We start from the raw sequence: 20,218 nt of genomic DNA, 5'->3' as shown, positions 1-20,218 counted from the left end.
GCTGGAAATATTCTTCTATTCCTATTATTCTTAGGTTTGTTCTTTTCATAGTGGCTCTGATTTCTGAGATGTATTATGTTAGGACCTCTTTACATTTAACATTTTCTTTTACTGATAACTCTTTTTCTTCTACTGTATTTTCAATCCTTTAGATTTGTTTTCCATCTCTTATTTTCTTTTGCTATTGCTTGCATCTATAGATCCCATTTGCTTGCCTAGATTTTTCCAGTTGTATAAATCCCTCAGTTTATGGTCGGTTCATGTTTTTTGTTGTTGTTTTGGTTTGGTTTTTGGTTTTTGGGTTTTGGGTTTTTTATTTGTTTGTTTTGTTTTTCTGGTTCTTTGGTTTGTTTTTGGTTTTGATTTTTTTTTTTCTTCTCTCTCAATGTTCAGCTCTTAAACACTTTCCTTCACCAATTGTTTTTCTTGGACTTCTTGGCATTCTTTTTATTTTTACTTTTAAAAAGAAGTGGTAATGATTTTATTATAGTAAATGAATATTAAGCATCAATTACTTTGCTAAATTTATTAGGGACTTTAATTTTGTAAAAGGTCTTGAGTCTTATCCTAAGGTTATAGTATAATAGTTAAATAGATTGCTTCTACCTTGCTCTGGGGATTAGTTCACAGGCTATTTTGAAGCTTTTATTTTAATTGCTGGGAATTGAAAGGAGGGCTATCCATATTTTAGACAATCATTACACTACTAAGTTAACTCTCCATTGCCTTGTACAGTACCCCTTGTGCACAGATTTACATGGAAAACATAATACTTAACACAATGACACGTCTAGTTCTTTCAAACAAATGAGATAATATCACACACACCAAAATATAAATACAAAATATAGACATGCATGAAGGCACGCCTAATAAATATGTTAACTGAGTTAAAGACAAACTTTTCTAAAATACAAATATTAATAAATGTTTTATAATTTTCATTGAATATTTTAACCATACATAAATTAAGGAGTACAATTATTTTATATCTTCTAAAATTTGTTTGTCTTAATATAGCCTAAATGTAGTAAATAAAAATGAAAAAGTTAAAATAATCAAGATATAGCTGTAGAAAACACACAATACTAGGAGTGTATACATCAAGACAATCCTTTTCTTCACACCAGCATTTAGAGTTAATTTATGGTTTTATATCATAAGCCTTAATGACATTTTAATTAAACTATATTGATTTCCTCCAATATTCTTTGTTTGTTTGTGTTTTCTTTGATTTCTTTAAGGTATTTTTTTTATTTCTTTTTTAAGGATTTCTATCATCTTCATAAAGTAGGTGTTAAGGTTATGTACCTGTGCTTCAGCTTCACTGGGATATTCAGGTCTTGCTGCTATAGGATAGCTGGACTCCGGTGGTGCCATGTGGCCCTGGCTGTGGTCTTTTTGCACTGGCATTTAGTCATGCATGCTTGGGATGAGTTTAGATAGGTCTAGGCACTGATTTCTGAGTTTATCTTTGTTGGATGGGTGTTTTGTGCTTTGGTTTCACTTTCTTTCTGTTTTGGTCTTCCGGGCTTTGTGGCCTAGATTTGTTGTAGCCTGCTTTACTTCTGAACCACTATGGAGTCTCTGACTAGGTTGAAAACTGCATTCTGGCAGTTTTCTTGGCCTTTTGTGCAACAGAGGAGGTCTCCTTTCTTCTGACTGCTGTGGCCTGCACCTGAGCAGCTGGAGTCTGTTCTTCTGACTGCTGTGGCTTGTATCTGAGATCCATGAGTCCACCAGAACTGAGGGCAGGGGCCTGGTCCCAGCAGAGTCAGTGAGTAGGGACAGTGGAAGGCAGTAGAATGGGTCCCAGTGAACTGAGATCTCTGTCTCTGCTCACATTTTGGCAGATATGCAGTGGACTGAGAAATGACAGATAAATTTTTAGAGCACTATAATAATTGAAAAAACAAAGTAAAGTCCTGTGACAGTCAAGATGCCATTGTCAGATCATCATCTCACATATAGTCTCAGTGGCAAATAGCAGATGAAACAACAGTTTACAGAATTTTTCAAAACAAGATAAAAATCTACACAAATATTTAATGGTGTTACTCTACTATATCTTAAAAACAGAAGAATATGATTAAAGGTAAGTCAAATGCTATAATGTAGATGCTCAGTATACATTTATTATAAATAATAAAAACCCTAAACAACATAGAAACAGTCAATCATAAAATTATCCCAGTGGACACTGAAAAACATCCAGTGAAACACCGAACTCATGAGCCATTCATATAACACAAAGATAGAGGTAAACATTTACTTTAAAGAGAAAGTTATCTTTTTAAGATAATGATGTTATAGATTATTTGAAAATTTCACATAACATACTCCATCCCCCTAACTTTTCACTCCTCCTTCGTGTGGCCTCTAACCCAGAAAAGAATTTTCTAAGACAAAGTCCATTCTGTGTTGTTCATACAGTCACAGGAGCATGGTAAACTCCCAGTGACCTGCTTTGTAAAAACAGTGAGTGCTTCCCCACCCTCACCCCTGCCAGTAGTTAGCTATTGCAGAATGTGACTGTTCATACTTATACAGTATTTAAGCATTCTTTTTGATGGCTTCCTATCTAAATTGTTACCTTTCCCCCACCCTGGGGACAGAGGGGTAGGGATTGTCACAGAATCCTTCTGTCTCCCTTTTTTCATCCATGAGTCTCAGTCATCAGAACCTCTGCAGAAGCTTTCTTGGGTTTTATAGTCAGAAGGAACACTATGGTATCTGGCCACAGCATAGGCCACAACCATCCATGTCCATAAAACCTCATTATGATCTCCAGTGGAAAAACCCATTAAGCACACCCACACTGTCTGGGTGGCAGACTAGCCCACAGCCATCCACAAGACTTCAGGCAGCAGCATGGATTGTGGACATCTGCATGGCTTTGAGTGATAACAAGGACCATGGACATCAACTTGGCCCCTGAATGCAGCAGTACCATGAACCTGGGCATGGTCCTCACCAGTAGCATGTCACACAGACATCAACAAGGCCTCAGGAAGCAGTATAGGCCTAGCACATGTTGATGGCCTCAGTGTGACAGCTCAGGCCACAGATAGCCACAGGGATTAGCCTCTCTCCATATCATAAAGACTGCTTCCAATTCTCCATGTTTCACAGCCCTCTATCGAAAATTTGTTACAGTGACATAGGAAACTGCAATAAATTTACACACACACACACACACACACTTATGTAAATGTGTATATGTATATACATGTACACATATACATATACATAATGCAAATGACCCATTGCCATGAGTCATTACTCTAGCAGAAGACCTCTTGGTCTCAGAAACACCGTAAATAGCAGATCATAACCAAGACTTCTTCAATCTCAGCCACCCTTCAGGTTTTCATCTTCCTTGCCAATGACTTGCTCCTGGATCTGGTTCTGCCGCACTGATTCCTCCTCTTGATCCAGCAGCTCATAAATGGAGTAAATGTTTGGATTGAACAACTTAAAGCAGTGGATGTGGGCCTTGATGTCAGCCAAGTTGAGTGGGTCACCCTTCACAGTAGGCACTTCTGGAGACAAAATTATTTTGAAGATAGAAATAATTTTTATTTCCTAATAACTTTTAAAAATATAATTTACTTTACCTTAAAACTTACTTTAGGTACTGATGGGTCAATTAAATGATAAGATAACAGCACCCTTGAAGACATACTGTTAATTTTCATTCCCACAGCAAAAACATGAACAGATTTTCAAATAATAATATTATGAGTTCTGTAACTCTTTCTGTGAATATATGGAGGCTTAAAATGTCCATCATTTCAGTCTACTGCAGCAGTATTGATCTCTAAGCCATTAACTGAGACAAAAATAATGTATCATGAGACCTAAAGTGGGTAGTATTAAGTGTGGTGATTTCTAGTGTGGTAATATATAGGAGAAAAAAGACACACTTTAAACGTAGTGGCCATAGTAAAAAGCTCTTTGTCACCAAAGCTTTGAAAACCACTCTAGAACTGTTGAAAATCATGATTTAAAGGAAACTGAATAAAGACAACAATAGAGAAGACTTTAATCTTGATAGGTCACACAAGGACACACAAAAATGCATATGGGTACACACACACACACACACAGACACATATACAGTGGATTCAATTTTCTCAATGATCATTAGGTAGGAGTAATTCCTTATCTACATTGGTGACCCTGGATTTTATATATTGTATATAAATTGTATTTAAATTCATTTTTACCAGAGAAAAGGATAAACTTACAATTTTATAATAATGTCTTAAATCTTTGTGTTTCTATAAAATAGAATTTACAATTACCTTCAACTTGTATTTAAACAGACAAGCAATTATCACTTCTCCATGGAGCCCTGTATTTCTTCTTTACTGATTTTAACACAAATTCCAGCTATCATAATTTCATCTTCAATCACTTTCAACTTACACAACTGGAACAAAGTATCTACTTGCCCTATTTCCTTTTCTTACTGTTATAAAACACTTCACTATAACCAAAGTGAGAGTAAAGAGTTTATTTGGCTTAAAAATCATTTCCCATCAATCATGAAGAGACCCAGAGCAGGGACTGAAAGCAACAACCTAGAGGTGAGAATTGACCCAGATACCAAGGAGAACAACTACTTACTTGCTTGTTTCTGCTGGTGGTAGTAGTTCCTAAGTTTGTATAGTCCAGAATCATCTGTTTAAAAGTGGTACCACAAATAATGGAATAGATCCTTCACATCAATTAATAATCAATAACATGCCGGTACACTGTAAAATATTTTTTGAAAAAAATGATCATATCCTACAAAACAATTTTTAACTTCACAAATATACATGCACTATGTAAAAATATGTTTTTTATTTTTAAAATAAGTTCTGGAGAGACTGAAGTCCAAACAAGCACACTATAATATCACTACTAAGTTGTTTTATTAATTTATAATTATTACTGTTGCTTTTTATAGTCTATTTTGAATAATTAGAGTTTTATCCACTGTAAAGGTTTCTCATTTTGACTACAAGAATTTTGTTCTGTGACATTATCTAACATGGCCATCTCCTCTGTTTTCTACAAAATATTAATTAGAAGTAGTGTTTGCAAGCTAACTTAGTTTGGGTTTTATTGCTGTGAAGAGAAACCATGATCAAGGCTACTTGAATAAAAGCAAATATTTAATTGGACCTGGCTTACACTTTCAGTGGTTCAGTTTATTATCATTGTGGCAGGAAACATGGCAGCATGCAGGCAGAGGTGTTGCTGGAATAACAGGGAGTTCTATATCTTGATCTGAAAGCAGCAAATAAGGACTATTTTCTGCCTTTAGGAGAGTTTCATTCCACACTGAGCATAAAAAACCTTAAAGCCAACCCACAGTGACACAATTCCCCCAAGAGGCCACACCTACTCCAATAAGGCAACATATCCTAATAGGGCCATTCCCTGTGAGCCAAGCATTCAAACACATTCTCTATGGGACCAAACCTATTCCAACTACCACACAAGTCCATATGGTGGAGGCATCTTGGAAGATCATTGATAGTTCTCTAAAACTGTGGTGTCTTCTTTTGTGACCTCATCAAACTCTTGATAACTTCATTTCAGTACATGTTTATTCAGGGTTATGTAAGAGTTTATATTAGAACTATTGTTTCATTTGCTCACATAAAGAGTCAAGTTTGGTGGGGCACACATACAATCTTAGCACTAAGGAAGATGAGGAGAAAAGACCACAGTTTAAGACCAAATAGGGCTTTACTGTGAAACTTCAAAAAAGAAAGAATAAAAGAACAGAATATAAAAGGAGGGAATGGTCAGAGAGATGTCTTAGGTAAAGCTCTTGCTTTCTATGCAGAAGAACCTGAATTCAGGTACCAAGAACCCACATTAAAAGTTGCTCATGGCCTTATGTGTCTATAATGTATGTCTGTAATTCCAAGGCTGAAGGTTAGAGATCATTAAGTCCCAAGGATCCAGGTTCATAAAGAAACCCTGTTTTAAAGAATGAAGTATAAATCAATACAAGAAGACACTGGCCATTAATCTCTTATCTCCATTTTCTTCCACATGAGCAAGCAAAACGGAGAATTACACACCAGGACCCAAAGATACAGACAAAAAACACAAGGAAAGGAGGTAGGGAGAAAAGAAAGGAAAAATTGAAATAAAAGGAAAATTGAAATAAAATTGAAGTATAATTAAATATAATTTATTCAGATCCAATTCTCTTCACTAACACTATCTATAGGAAATACAGAATAAGTGCGTGGGTTTTTTTTTTAATTAAAATACAGTTTCTAAATGTGTCCATCAATTCGATATCAGAACTATTAACAGTTTTAAGTAAGCTATGCACATTAACCATTGTCAGTTACATTCTAGTTTGTACAATAGTAGATTTAAATATTTTTAATAAGCTTTGTTTTGCCTCAGTTTTTCTTTTTAGAGATACTAAAATTTGCTGATCTTGAACTAGAAGGACCACCTCTAAGTTATTAAAGAAAACTGCACCAATGAATTCACCAAGTTTAGGACAGGCTTTCTCTTTTTTTAGACAACCAGTTACTAGACATCTAATAGCATATTTCTGGAATAACATACAATGTTCTATCAAGTTTAATTGTGGGAACAAATTCATGTCAATACCCACTTCTAAACCTTCTCTTGATTCTTTTCAGTCTGGTTGGTTGGATCTGCATTATATATATAAACATAATCAGAAAATGTTAATGGACATTCTTACCTGTTCACAATACTTTACAGTCTTTAAGTTTTAACAAGGCCATTTTCAAGTGGAACTTGGAAGATGGCTGAATGGTACCTCCCATGCTTATGCTGGAAGCCTGGAATGTGTATCTACAGATCCCAGGTAAATGCTTGTTAGGTATTGTAGCCACCTGGAATTCTGGGGCTGGTAAGGGAGAAACTGAATATCCAGTGGAAGGTGTCTACCCAGATTATTTGTACTGGGAATAGGTGATATTACACAGTGAATCAGGACAGGAAGGAGAGAGGGAGCCTCCTGATGTCATGTTAATGTGGTACAGACTGCCCACACACACACATGATCAAAATATTTTTTCTGGAGATAAAATCATAAGATAATGGTTTACTTACCCAAATCAAATTTTCTCAAAATTCAGGTTTTTATTTGTTTTGTTTTGTTTTGTTTGTCTATTGATTTTTTACAGGGTCTAGCATAGGCCTAGAACTCACTAGATAAGCTGGCTGGTCTCTAACTCATAAATGTTGCCAACCCAGAGCAGGAGTAAAGGCACGCGTCATCCATGATTGATTCTCATTATTTTTAGACTGTCATGTTGGTGCACACTGGTAATCTCAACAGTTAGGAGATAGAGAAAGTAGGTACTCTGGGTCATCTCTACCGATTTGGTCAGTTTGAGTCATCCTTACCCTCAGGAGACTTGCTAATCTAAAATTAAATAGAATTTTAAAATTCATTATTTTATTCTCTATCAGTATCATTTATCTCCGACCCTTCATTTCAAACTCTTCAGTTGAAGTTTCTTCTCTTATCCAGGAGAGCAAGGCTTCTTTTGCCTTTGCTCCAGTCTTAGGTGAAGTCTCCTGTGGCCTGGAGCTCCAGCTGTGGATTTAGCTGCCTGATACCTGCTGATGGGGATGACAGCCTGCATTCATTTTTTATTATAATGTTAATAACTTTTATGTTTTTTACAGTCCAGTCATTACCCTCCTCTGTGTCTGCCCTCCAACAGTTTCCCATCCCATTCCTCCTCTCCACTGACTTCAAGAGGATGTCCCCACACCCCAACCCCATCCCACCAGGCCTCCCCACTCCCTGGGATCTCAAGTCTCTCAAGGATTAGGCACATCTCACACTGAGGTCAGACCAGGCAATCCTCTACTGCATATGTGTAGGGGCCTCAGACCAGCTAGTGTATGTTGATGGCTCGGTGTCTGAGAGATCTCAGAGGGTTAGTTGAGATTGCTGGTCTTCCTATAGATTCGCCCTTTTCAGCTTCTTTCATCCTTTCCCTAATTCAACCAGAGATCTCTGCAGTCTTTTTGTTGGGTGTAGGTATCTGCTTCTTTCTCAGTCAGCTTGTTGGGTCTCTCAGAGGACAAGCCTGGTGGGTTCCTTCTGTAAGCACACCATAGCATCGCTAATATTATTAGGCATTGGAGTCTCCCCTTGAAATGGATCCCAAGTTGGACCTTTCTCTAGACCTCCTTTCCTTCAATCTCTTTTCTATTTTGTCCCTGAAGTTTTAGACAGGCACAATTTGGGGTCAGAGTTTTTGACTATGGAATGGCAACCCTTTCCCTCCACTTGATGCCCTGTCTTTCTGCTGGAGGTGGACCCTACAAGTTCCCTCTCTCCACTGTAGAGCATTTCATCTAAAGTCCGTCCTTTTGAGTCCAGAGAGTCTCTCACCTCCCAGGTCTCTTGTACATTCTGGAGGCTTCCCCCACCTCCCACCCCAGGGGTTGCATATTTTTCCATTCATGCTGCTGGTTCTCAGGGCTTCTCTCCTCTCCCTCCTCACCCCCAACACCTGATAAGAGCCTGCACTCTTACTTAGCAATCTCTGACACCAAGTCATCCACAGCTGAAGTCAGGGTTTTGGAGTAACTAATTACAGGCTGAGTGCTGAAGGATCTTTGCTGTTGGAAAGTGTAAAGTCTGGACACCTCATTTCCCTATGGTGTTTGACTGGAGAGGCATAACAGGTATATTTCAAAAGTTGCCTGTCTTACAAGGCAACCTACAACTCTGGCTCTTTAAAAAGGATGTTAGATTTTGTCTTGTTTTATTTTAGCGTCATTTTCATGTTAGAGTCTGTTTCCATTTCTTTTTTATTACAATCCATCCAGAATATGTTCTCTCCATCTTTAAAACTTCCTATAATTAAAATTATTATCAGTTAATTTTATCTATAGTACAAAGAACTTATGATCTAGCTTCCTTGAAGTAGTGCTGTAATTTCATTTTAACTTTCATATTTTTCCAAAAAGCTTCTTTTCCATTTCTGCAGATACTTTCCTACACTGTTTAATCCTAAATTGAAAGTTTTGTTATACTTTCAGATTTATATATATCTTTAAGTGTTTCCTTTAGGTAAACTATATCTAGGTGATAGCATTTTTTTCTTTATTTCCTTAATCCTCTGCTACTTTATCACATGCAGACACTGGAATTATCTACAGCTCTTTTTAAATCAGTTTCAGTAAATGATTTATTTTCCTGCATTTTTAAAAGTTATGTTTAATCCTCTACGTGTTTATTGGCTATGAAAAATTTCACCTACATCATTTGAATTAATCTCTTGCTTCTATAACTAATCATCACAACTTGATGGCTGTGAGGGGCTTAATTTCTCAAAATAATGCAAATTTACCTCCATAAAGTTCTGTAGCTCAGAAGTTTGAAATGCACTCGTGTGTGTGTGTGTGTGTGTGTGTGTGCGTGCACGCGCGCGCACGCGTGAGTGTACTCATGCACACGTGCACACAAGCTCATGCACATGCCCACATGCCCTTTTCAGGCAACTGTGAGGATTATCTTGTACTTTCTGACTTTTAGAAATCTCAGTAAGTTCTATATTTGTCACTTGCCCCATATTCAAAGGCAAAATCATGGTACTTCAAATCAATATTTTATTTTCATATTTTTTGGAAATTTCTCTTTTGATTTTTTAATTCTTTTTTTTTTTAATTTTACACTGCGACTCTATCCCATCCCTCATTAACCACCCCACAGCTCCACATCCCATACCCCTCCCCATCCCCTATCTCCACAAGAATGTCATCCAGCACCCACCTCAGCAGACTTCCAAACTCCCTGAGGCCTCCATTCTTCTGAGGGCTAGGGACATCATTCCTGACCTAAAACAGACCCAGCAGTCCTCTGCCAGATACCTGCTGGGGGCCTCATATCAGCTGGTGTATGCTGCCTGTTTACTGGTCCAGTGTTTGATTGATCATGGGGATCCAGATTAATTGAGACTGTTGGTCCTTCTACAGGGTTGTCCACCTCCTAAGCTTCTTCCAGCTTTCCCCTAATTCAACCACAGGGGTCAGCAGCTTCAGTCCATTGGTTGAATGCAAACATCTGCATCTGACTCTTTCAGCTGTTTCCTGGGTCTTCCAGAGTATGGTCCTGCTACACCTATTTTTGTGAGCGCTCCATAGCCTCTTTAATAGTATCAAACCTTGGGACCTCCCCTTGAGCTGGTTCCCACTTTGGGTCTGTCTCTGGACCTTCCTTTCTTCAGGCTCCTGTCTATTTCTATCCAAGTAATTCTTTCAGACAGGAACAATCATGGGTCAGTTTTGACAGTGGGATGGCAAACCCCTCCCTCTTTTGATGTCCTGTTTTCCTGTTGGAGATGGGCTCTGTAAGTTCCCTCTCCTAACTGCAGGGCATTCCATCAAAGGTCCCTTCCTTTGAGTCCTGAGAATCTCTCACCTTCCAGGTTTCTATTGCACTCTAGATGGTTCCACAAACTCCTTCCTCCTCAGGCTGCTGTCCTTAATATCCTCTGCTGTCCCTCAGGGCTTCAGTCTACCTCCCTGACCAAACACCAGATCAGGTTCCCCTCTCCCTCTGCATACTCTGTCCTCTTTTCCTCCCAGGTCCCTCCCTCCCTATCTACTTGTCATTGCTTTCATATCCCTCCAAAGTGGGACTGATGTGTCCTCACTTGGGCCCTTCAGCTTGTTGACCTTTTTGAGTTCTGTGTACTGTATCTTGGGTCCTTGATCCACTTGGATTTGAGTTTTGTACAAGGTGACAAATAGGGGTCTATTTTAATTTTTCTACCTACAGAGAGCCAATTAGACCAGCACCATTTATTGAAGATGCTTTCTTTTTTCTATTGTATATTTTTGGCTTCTTTGCCAAAGAGCAAATGATCATAAGTGTGTGGATTTATTTCTGTATATTCTATTTTATTCCATTGATCAACCTGTATGTTTCTTTACCAATACCATGCAGTTTTTATCTCTATTGCTTCGAAGTACAGCTTGAAGTCGGGGATGATGATTACTGAGAAGTATGGAGTTTATTGGTTCATTATTTTTGGGGTGGTTGTAAACCAATATATAAACCTCACAATCATAGAGAGCGTATAACTAGCAAAAGTCTAGTGTACCCATGAGACACTCAAGTCTGTAGAAGACCTTGAATACATCCATGTGATGTACTTATCCAGCAATGCAAAAAGGCTAGCTCTGTGTGGTAAAGGATGTATGGACAAAGAGTGCAAGAAAATGTGTTTAAGTTCAGACTATGTGTCAGATGATCTGCCCTCAGGTTATACCTAAAAGTTTTGTGTGAATATGAAACCTAGGTTGCAATGGAAACTCCAAGGCATGAATGCGATGGTTAGTATTTTATTTTTTGTTTTTCTTTAAATTGATCATTTTATTTATTAACATTTCCAATGCTGCCCCCCTTTCCATTATCCCTGCCAAAAACTCCCTAATCCAACCCTGTCCTCTTTGCCTCCAAGAGGTTGTTGCCCACCCACTCCTGTCTCACTGCTCTACTATCCCCCTACACTGGGCCATCAAGCCTCCACAGGACCATGGACCTCTTCTCCCATTGTTTCCAGGTAAGGCAATCCCAGCTACATATGCTGTTTAAGCTGTGTGTACCTCCATGTGTACTCTTTGGTTAGTGGTTTATTTCCTGGGAGCTCTGGAGTTCTGGTTAGTTGATATAGTTGTTCTTCCTTCAGCTCCTTCTGTCCTTTATATATCAACTTTCTATAACCGACAATAACCTGAGTCTAATAAGGAGCTACTTAGTTGAGATTAGCCTGCTAGTATGTCATCAGAGAACTGTCTTGCTTTTAACTGATGGAGAAAGATCCAGCTCACCTCTCATGCTGTGAATCCTGAACTAAATCAGACAGAATAAAACTAAAAGTAAAAAACAACACACAAACAGGAAGAACTGGTGCACTTAAATGTAGATGGGACCAATTCAATACTTATTTACTTAAAATTAAAAGCAATGAGAGAGGAACAGAGGAGTAACTCATATTATTTTACTTTTTATTTTAAATCAAAATATGATTATATCATTTATCCTTTTTCTTTTCTCCTCTAGCCCCTCCCATATGCCCCTGTTGCTTACTCTCTCAAATGTATGGCCTCTTTGTCTTTAATTGCTATACATACATGTCCATTTTTATGTATATATTCATAAATATATAAATAAAACTTGCTCAGTCTATATAATATTGTTTGTATGTATGCTTACAGAACAGACCATTTAGTGCTCTTCAGAGAGGGTGTTTATTTCTTCTGCTTTCAGCCTTACTTACTCATCTGTAGTTTGTTGTGTAAGCCCATGAGATTCTCCCTTCCATTTTATCCTATCTATTTATATTTTCTTTATTCAGAGATTGTTTAGGCATATTTATAGGAGTTCATGGTTATAGTTTCTTTGATATCTCTGAGAAGATTTTATACTATGCTATACTTTCTTTTTTCTTTTTGTGATCTGCAACATTGTCCCATAGTATGAAAGCTAATCTCTTTCTCTATTACCTTGATGATTTATTGACATTCTTGTGATGTACACGTTAGCAAGTTTTTTCTCTAAGGGCCTATTTGGATTGAAATAGAAGACTTACCTTCAAAAGTATCATTTCTCTTTAACCATGTCTTTTATGGTCAAAAAAATGGGGCAGAATTTTCTTCACTGTATACTTCATTATGATAACTCCCTTCAAATACTTTTATGTTTTTCAGTTAAAAGAAATTTTTAGTTCTCTATTCAGTTCTGCTGGTTTCAGGGGATTCCTTCATACAGGCTTAATATGCTGAGCATTAATTGATACACATTTTCTGTTCAAGGTTTTTTTCTCAATAATTTAATAACTTTTACATCTTAGTTAAATCAACACACAGAATCACACCGAAAATATTCAATAATGTGTCACTATATTATCAATGAACTTTTCTGAAAAAGATCCTTTTAAAGTCCCATTTAAACATTTGCTACAAAAATACTTAGTAATAAATTAAACAAAGAAAATAAAACACAGTATAGGGGAATTCCAGGGCCAGGAAGTGGGAGTGGGTTGGTTGGGGAGCAAGGGGGAGGGGGAGGGTATAGGGGATTTTCAGAGAGGAAACTAGAAAAGGGGATAGCATTGGAAATGTAAATGAAGGAAACATCAAATTAAAAAAAAAACAAAAAACAGATAAAAAAGAAAATAAAACACTAGTGTGAAGAAAAGCATGCAATATCAATGAATTAAAGTGAGAAAGAGTTAAATAAACATAAAATATACCATATTCATGGATATTGAAATAGTATTATTTAAATCATCATAATATACAAAGCATTTTGCTTATTTAACTCAATCCCAATATGCTTTAAATATATATGAACCAATTCCTGAAAACACTTAAATAGACAAAGCAATCATGATCAAAATGCTGGAAACATTGTGTAACCTTATTACAAACTACATTATAGAGCAATAGCATAACAGCATGATACTAAGGAAAATTAGACATACTGGAAAACTTTTGACAACTGGGAAAATGAGATTTCTCCTTGGTTGCTCAAGCTCAATTCCCATGCCCACATGTTAGGAGGAAAGCACTGATGCTCACAAGTTGTGTTCTGACCTCCACGCATGACAAAACTGATGGACATAAGTGCACCGACACATGCAGATGCAGATGCAGATGCAGATGCAGATGCAGATGCAGATGCAGATGCAGATGCATGAAAGAAAGAAAGAAAGAAAGAAAGAAAGAAAGAAAGAAAGAAAGAAAGAAAGAAAGAAAGGAAGGAAGGAAGAAAGGAAGAAAGGAAGAAAGGAAGAAAGGAGGAAAGGAGGAAAGGAAGAAAGGAAGAAAGGAGGAAAGGAGGAAAGGAGGAAAGGAAGAAAGGAAGAAAGGAAGAAAGGAAGAAAGGAAGAAAGAAAGAAAGAAAGAAAGAAAGAAAGGAAGAAAGAAAGAAAGAGAGAGAGAAGGGGAAGGGAGGGAGAGGAAGGAAGGGAGGGAGGGAGGGAGAGAGAGAGAGAGAGCTTTAAAGATAAGAACCCAATAATATAGACAGGAATAATTATATATATATGTATAGTTTGCCCTAATTTCCAAGAATACTTGAGAGAAAATAAAATTCCCTTTAACAGTATTTCTGTAAGCAATAAATACTTACATGGAAAGATATGAAATTGAGCCAGACTGTCAGCACTTGGTCCAGTGCTGGATTTTATGAGGAGAGTTCTGAGTACTATGAGAACACTACGAGGAAACAAGACAAGAGTCTTGTGAACTCAGTTTCTTCAAAAACACAAAATTGTTCTTGGAATATGGTTTCACACTCCTCTTAAGTGTGGCAAGTAGAAGTGTGGTGACATCAGATTACTCATTGCTTATTCAATTAAATGTTTAAACTATCCTTTATAGGCATCTATGAAAACTCATATTTTTTTTTTTTTGCCACATACAGCTTATCCTTGTGATTGAATACAGCGTGAACTCATGAGACATTGCCTCATAAGAACTTCTTTAATCTGTCTAACCTAAATTGTATGAGGCTCTGAATAAAGTTTGCTGTTGTATGAGACTTTAGGCCACATCATCTATTGGCTCTAAAACAATAACACCAGTGTTAAATCATATGCAGAGATCAACCTAAGATACTTTAAGGAATTAAGAACCACTTGCACAATTATGAAATATCTAAATAAAAATTAAATGTTTCTGCACACCAAAGGAAACAACAGATTAATGAGACAGAAAAGGGATCGGGACCAAGTATTTTAAAGCCAAACAACTGCTAATAAATTACTTTGGAATCTATATAAAGAACTCAAACAAGATTGCAGAAATCAAACTGATACAGAAATCGATGAAGTATATGAAGGGGTTCTTTTAAAAAAATAGTCAGATGCATCAAAAGAATCATAAAGCATAAAATATATGAAGCAATGGGGAAATGCAACCTCACACATGATAAAAATGTATTTATCTAAAAGGCCAAGCATTCTGTGAAAACAACAAGTGAAAGGACTCTAATGTCCTGAAAGCAGATGCCCACATCTCTCTTAAAGTCTAAAATGCATACCTCAGTTGATATGTAAGATAAGAGATTTCAGAGAAATCATACAAAAAGTATTGTGTTAAGAAGGTGCATGAGAGGTTGAATAAGACCCCTGCATATTATGGAAACATATAAGAAGCACTAAAATTTAGAGCTAGTTTTTCATCCCTCATCTAAAAAATTTCTCTCTGGAGTATACTGAGAGAGATACTGAAAACCACAGCTAATCAAAATGCCAAGTTGTGGAGCACAGTCCCAATGGCTATATCTACAAAATATACCACAATTCTTAGTGATCATTGCAGAAGACAGAGTTGAAAGAGTGTAAGAAACAAGGGATGTGAGGGTATGCTGCTGCATTGTACCTTCTTGTAATACTAAAACATAAGTCCTAGTCTAACTCACATAACTGCCTAAACATAAGCTAAAGAAGGGTGGCACCAGTGGAGGTGCCAAAGTGGACGAGCTAAATCCCAGGAGGCCTTAACCATACGCAGAGAACGAAAGACAAGTGAAAAGCTGGGCGCAGGAGAGTTGATCTTACCCGGGCAAGAGGTTTTCTAGTATAAAACAGTCAGTTATAAAAACCTACATTCAAGTTACATTATATGGACTGGACAGGTGATATTTAGGAAAATATATGACAATTCATATATAAACATAACAAAAATTTTGTAAGGAAATGAAGAAGCCATGAATTAGAAGAAGTGGGGGTGTAAAGGGTGTGTAGAAAGGTTTGGAGGGAGAAAGAGGAATGGAGAAATATTGTGATTATATTATAATTTCAAAAATAAAATAATTAAAATGTAATTTAGTACTCTAAATTAATATTACATTCATTTCTTGGGAATATGAATTTTATTTAGGCTAAGTTTTATTCCCAAGAAATCACCAAGCTCAGACACTATTGTTGATACCAACAAGTGCTCGTTGACAGGAGCCTGATATAGCTGTCTCCTGAGAGGCTCTACCAGTGCCTGACAAATACAGAAGTGGATGCTCACAGCTATCCATTGGTCTGAGCACAGAGTCCTCAATGAAGGAGCTAGAGAAAGTACCCAAGGAGATGAAAGGGTTTGCAGTCCCATAGGAGGAACAACAATATGAACTAGTCAGTACCCTCAGATCTCCCAAGGACTAAACCACCAACCAAAGAAAACACATGATGGGGCTCATAGCTCCAGCTGCATATGTAGCAGAGGATGGCCTAGTCAGTCATCAATGGGAGGAGAGGCCCTTGGTCTTATGAAGGCTCTAAGCCCCAGTGTAGGGGAATGCCAGGGCCAGGAAACAAGAGTAGGTGGGTTGGTGAGCAGGGGTAGTGGGGAATGGATAGGGGGCTTTCAGAGGGGGAACCAGGGAAGGGGATAACATTTAAAATGTAAAAAAAAAGAAAATATCTAAATTATAAATTAAAACTCCATCTGGATTTTTCAAAGTTTCACTTCTGGCAGACACTCCTCTGCAACCTTCCTTCTTTCTTCCATCCCTTTGTCTCACCCAACAGGAAACTGACTGACCATGCTAATGAGGGAATTAGATGGGAGATTTTCTTTCTCCTTCCCACCCTCCAACTCTAATTCCCCAGACCATAAGAGACAGCTACTCTAGCACTGTCTGTCTGTTTCTTTTTCTCCCTCCCCACTCCCTCCCTCTCCTCAGTCTCTCCCTCTCCCTCCTCTCCCAATTCTCCATGCCTCCCCATCTCCTTCTCCTCCCTCTTCTTTTCAGGTAAAAATATGCCATTTGCTCAACTGCTATTAATTCATTCCTCCCTTCTCCTTTACTCAATATAATTTAATTAAGGTCAAGTAGAACCTCACGGATTGGGAATAGCTTCTGTTTAACATGGATAACTGGTAAGAAAAGAAAATTGAGATTCTTTGCCATCTACCAATTGCCGAGACCTCAGATACACAGCCTGGTGGGCTGTGAATTGGCATCCACTCCTTACTGAACAAGTGTGAAACTGTTCAGGTTTACCTGGGGTGAATTTCCTGTTGGAAAAATTTGCAAATCCCTGATAAGGTGAGAAGCAGAAGGTACAGGCAACAGCTCCCAGTTTTTCCATTCTCTAGTGGACATTAGGCAGTCGGCAGGGCTGAGTGTACCGATTTATCTATTTCTTACTCCTAGTCAGGCAGCATCTGGGTTGTAGAGGAAGATTGAACATTTGTCTGCCTTTCTCTACCCCCAACTGTCTTCCCCATATGCATGCACGGAAATAAAGGAAAACTCAAATTTAAAGGATGGCAGATCATTAGGCAAAAATAAGATGTATTTTTCTCTCGGGAGCCAGAAATAAAAGTAAGCAAATCTGTTTCCAGCATGAGTGACGACCCAGGTAGGACAGCAGCAGTCACACAGCCCTATCCATGTGACTTGCTGTGAATTTCTTCCTAGCCAATCATGAAGGGCAAGTTGTAATTGCTTAGCACTTAGTAACTCTCTTTCACCTGCGCTGCCTCCCTAGCCCATTGGAAAATCCTGTGACCAGGGAAGTATTGAAAGATGAGTAAGTAATCCCACACTACAGACAATCAGTAAAGGAGTCCTAGCTACTTAATGCTGGGCTGTTGGAAACAAAAGAAAGGGTAGGGGGAAGGCTCTGGGGAAGAGCGGGCAGGGAAAAGGGGCCCAACATCCAGCCAGAGTTCCTGTGCTCTGGGCAAGCAGACGCAGGCATTAGGGGTGCTGCCGGACACTTTCTACTCAGCCCCGGGTGGGCATTACCTCTGACCCACTTGCAAGGGGTGGAGAATGGGCAGTCCTGACCTGGGGATCCCAGGGCCACACCCTGTAGCCCTGGGGTTATAGGAGAGAGGGATGAGGGAAGAAGTTCCCAACACTGACCAGAGTGCAGAGCAGATCTTGATGGAGCAGAGACTCTCTATGATTTAAGAGCTTTATTATATGAATGCAGGTAGAGAGACAGAAAGAGAGAGAGAGAGAGAGAGAGAGAGAGAGAGAGAGAGAGAGAGAGAGAGAGAGAGAGAGAGAGAGAGAACCAGAGAGTGAGAGAGCGAGAGGGAGAGGGAGAGGGAGAGAGAGAGAGAGAAGGCTAGAGAGAGAGAGAGAGAGAGAGAGCCAGAGAGCGAGAGAGCGAGAGGGAGAGGGAGAGGGAGAGAGAGAGAGACAGAGAGAGAGAGAGAAGGCTAGAGAGAAAAGGAGTGAGAGAGATGAGAGAGGAGAGGAGAAGACAAAGAGAAAGGAAAGAGGATTGAGAGAAGTGAGAGGTAAGAGAACAAAGGAGTGAGAGAGAGGAGTAAGAGGGAGACAGGAGAGCTAGAAGTAGGAGAATAAGAGCAAGAAGTGGGGCTGAACACCCCTTTTTATGGTCTTTACTGTTGCTAGGTAACTGGGGAGGAGTTTAGCCCGAAGGTCAGAAGCTTGGACCATTGTCTACTGTCTTAGTGACTACTGACCATGCTTCTCTTGTGGGGGCTGTGGGAGGTGGTAACTTAGGCAGGGGCCAGAGTTCCAGGAACATGAGGGAACGCCTACCGTGTCATGTAGGTGAATTATGACCATCAGGGGTTCAGACATCAGCTTGATTGGATACCAGCCTGCAATTCCCCACACTGGGTGAAACTACTGTGTTCTTGTTACCAGCAAATCATCCTGGTAACAAGAATGGTAACAAAAGAGGCGACAATTCAATGTCGCTTGTGGCACTATTACAATGTGTGTTTTTAGAAAATTAGTGTCCCAGACTCAGTAAGTGTACAAGTTATTTTTTTGTTGTTGTTGGAAAAAAAAAAAGAAGAAGAAGTGCCATGAGCAAAAAACAAACTAGAGGAGAATAAGGTATATTTTAATCACAGTTCCAGAGATAGACACAGCAACAGGACAGAGAAGACAGAAGAGTAGGAGTATGAAGCTGGATTAACCATCAAAAAGCAGAGAAAATTAAGAGAAATTGAGGCCCAGCTAAGACACTATAAAGCTCACTTCAGTGATGCTCTTCCTCTAGCAAGTATCCACTTCATATAACCTTCCAAACAGAGCTACCATTTGGGGACCTAGTGTTCAAGTATCCTAGGAAGATTATTTCTCATTGAAGCCAACCCAATGAATATAATAGAACATTTAAGCAATAGTATAAATTGTGTTTTATGGACCAGAGAGATGGCTAGGTTGTTAGGATTGCTTGCTATTCCTTCACAGAACCCTGGCTTGTTTCCTATCACCCACATAGGGTAGCTTATAACTGACTATAATGCCAGTTTCAGGGTACTCCCTTTCCTGTCTCTGTGGGCACTGAGTGCACATGGTAAACAGACATAAACAGTAAATCAATCAATCAATCAATAAGCACTTTTAACTTGTCTTTTTTATGTTACTACAATTGCGATTATAAAAGTTTAATAATATAAAATGTACAGCATAACATATATAACTAATCAACCCTTCATGAAAGAGGGAAGCCTTCCTATGGTTATAATCCAAAGATGAAATTTGAAAGAACAAAAATTATGTTATTTCATGTTCATGCCTCATTTTGGAAGAATTGTTTTTATTTATAATTATTAATTTGCTAGTTTAATAAAGCACTATTTTAAAACCTAACTTATTTTAACATCATTGCATATGTTAATCAGACCATATTTTCATAAGTGAGGAATGTTTAAAGCATGGTGTTATTACATGCACGTATAATCCCAGCACTGAAGAGACTGATGCAAGAAGATCCTGTGTTCTAGATCATTCTGTAATATAAAATAGAAAAACACTAGCTCAAAATACAAGAAACCAAACAGAATTGAAAATGAGACATCATGCCTACATCTCTTTTTTTAAATATAATTTTTACATTCATGTTTCCTTTTTCTACTCCTTAGTTTATTTTTTCCAGCAATGTTGTAATTTTTTTTCTTTTTTTTTTTTTGGAAAATAGTCAAAGACATATCTGTACTAATTGTTTTGTTTTTGTTTGGTTTATTTGGTTTTCTTTGTTCCTTTTTTTCCTTGTTTTGTTCTTTTTTGTTTTTGTTTTTGTTTTTGTTTTCTTTCACCTTGATATCAGTAAGGTCATCTGTGAAAATTAACCTTCAATTTGAGAAAAGGTCTCTATCAGATTTGCTGCTGACAGGTCAGTGGGACATATTCTTGGTTAACGATTAATGAAGTAGGGCTCAGCCAGCTATAGGCAGTGCCATCCCTGGGCAG

At 38.1% G+C, this 20,218-nt stretch overlaps 1 long non-coding RNA gene across 1 annotated transcript; it reads right to left on the bottom strand.

Moving 5' to 3' along the window:
* Nucleotides 1–1,271: 1,271 nt before the first annotated feature.
* Gm42269 lies at nucleotides 1,272–14,408 on the bottom strand. Its single transcript, XR_881182.1, has 3 exons — nucleotides 14,162–14,408; nucleotides 4,633–4,760; nucleotides 1,272–3,542 (listed from the first exon to the last, which is right to left on the bottom strand). It is a non-coding gene; the product is annotated as a predicted gene, 42269 (long non-coding RNA).
* Between the last annotated feature and the right edge of the window lie 5,810 nt (nucleotides 14,409–20,218).

The sequence above is a fragment of the Mus musculus genome, chromosome 4, assembly GCF_000001635.26.
Source record: "Mus musculus strain C57BL/6J chromosome 4, GRCm38.p6 C57BL/6J".
NCBI lineage: Eukaryota > Metazoa > Chordata > Mammalia > Rodentia > Muridae > Mus > Mus musculus.
Note: the sequence above shows the minus strand (reverse complement) of the source record. Positions and strands in the feature narration are given on the sequence as shown.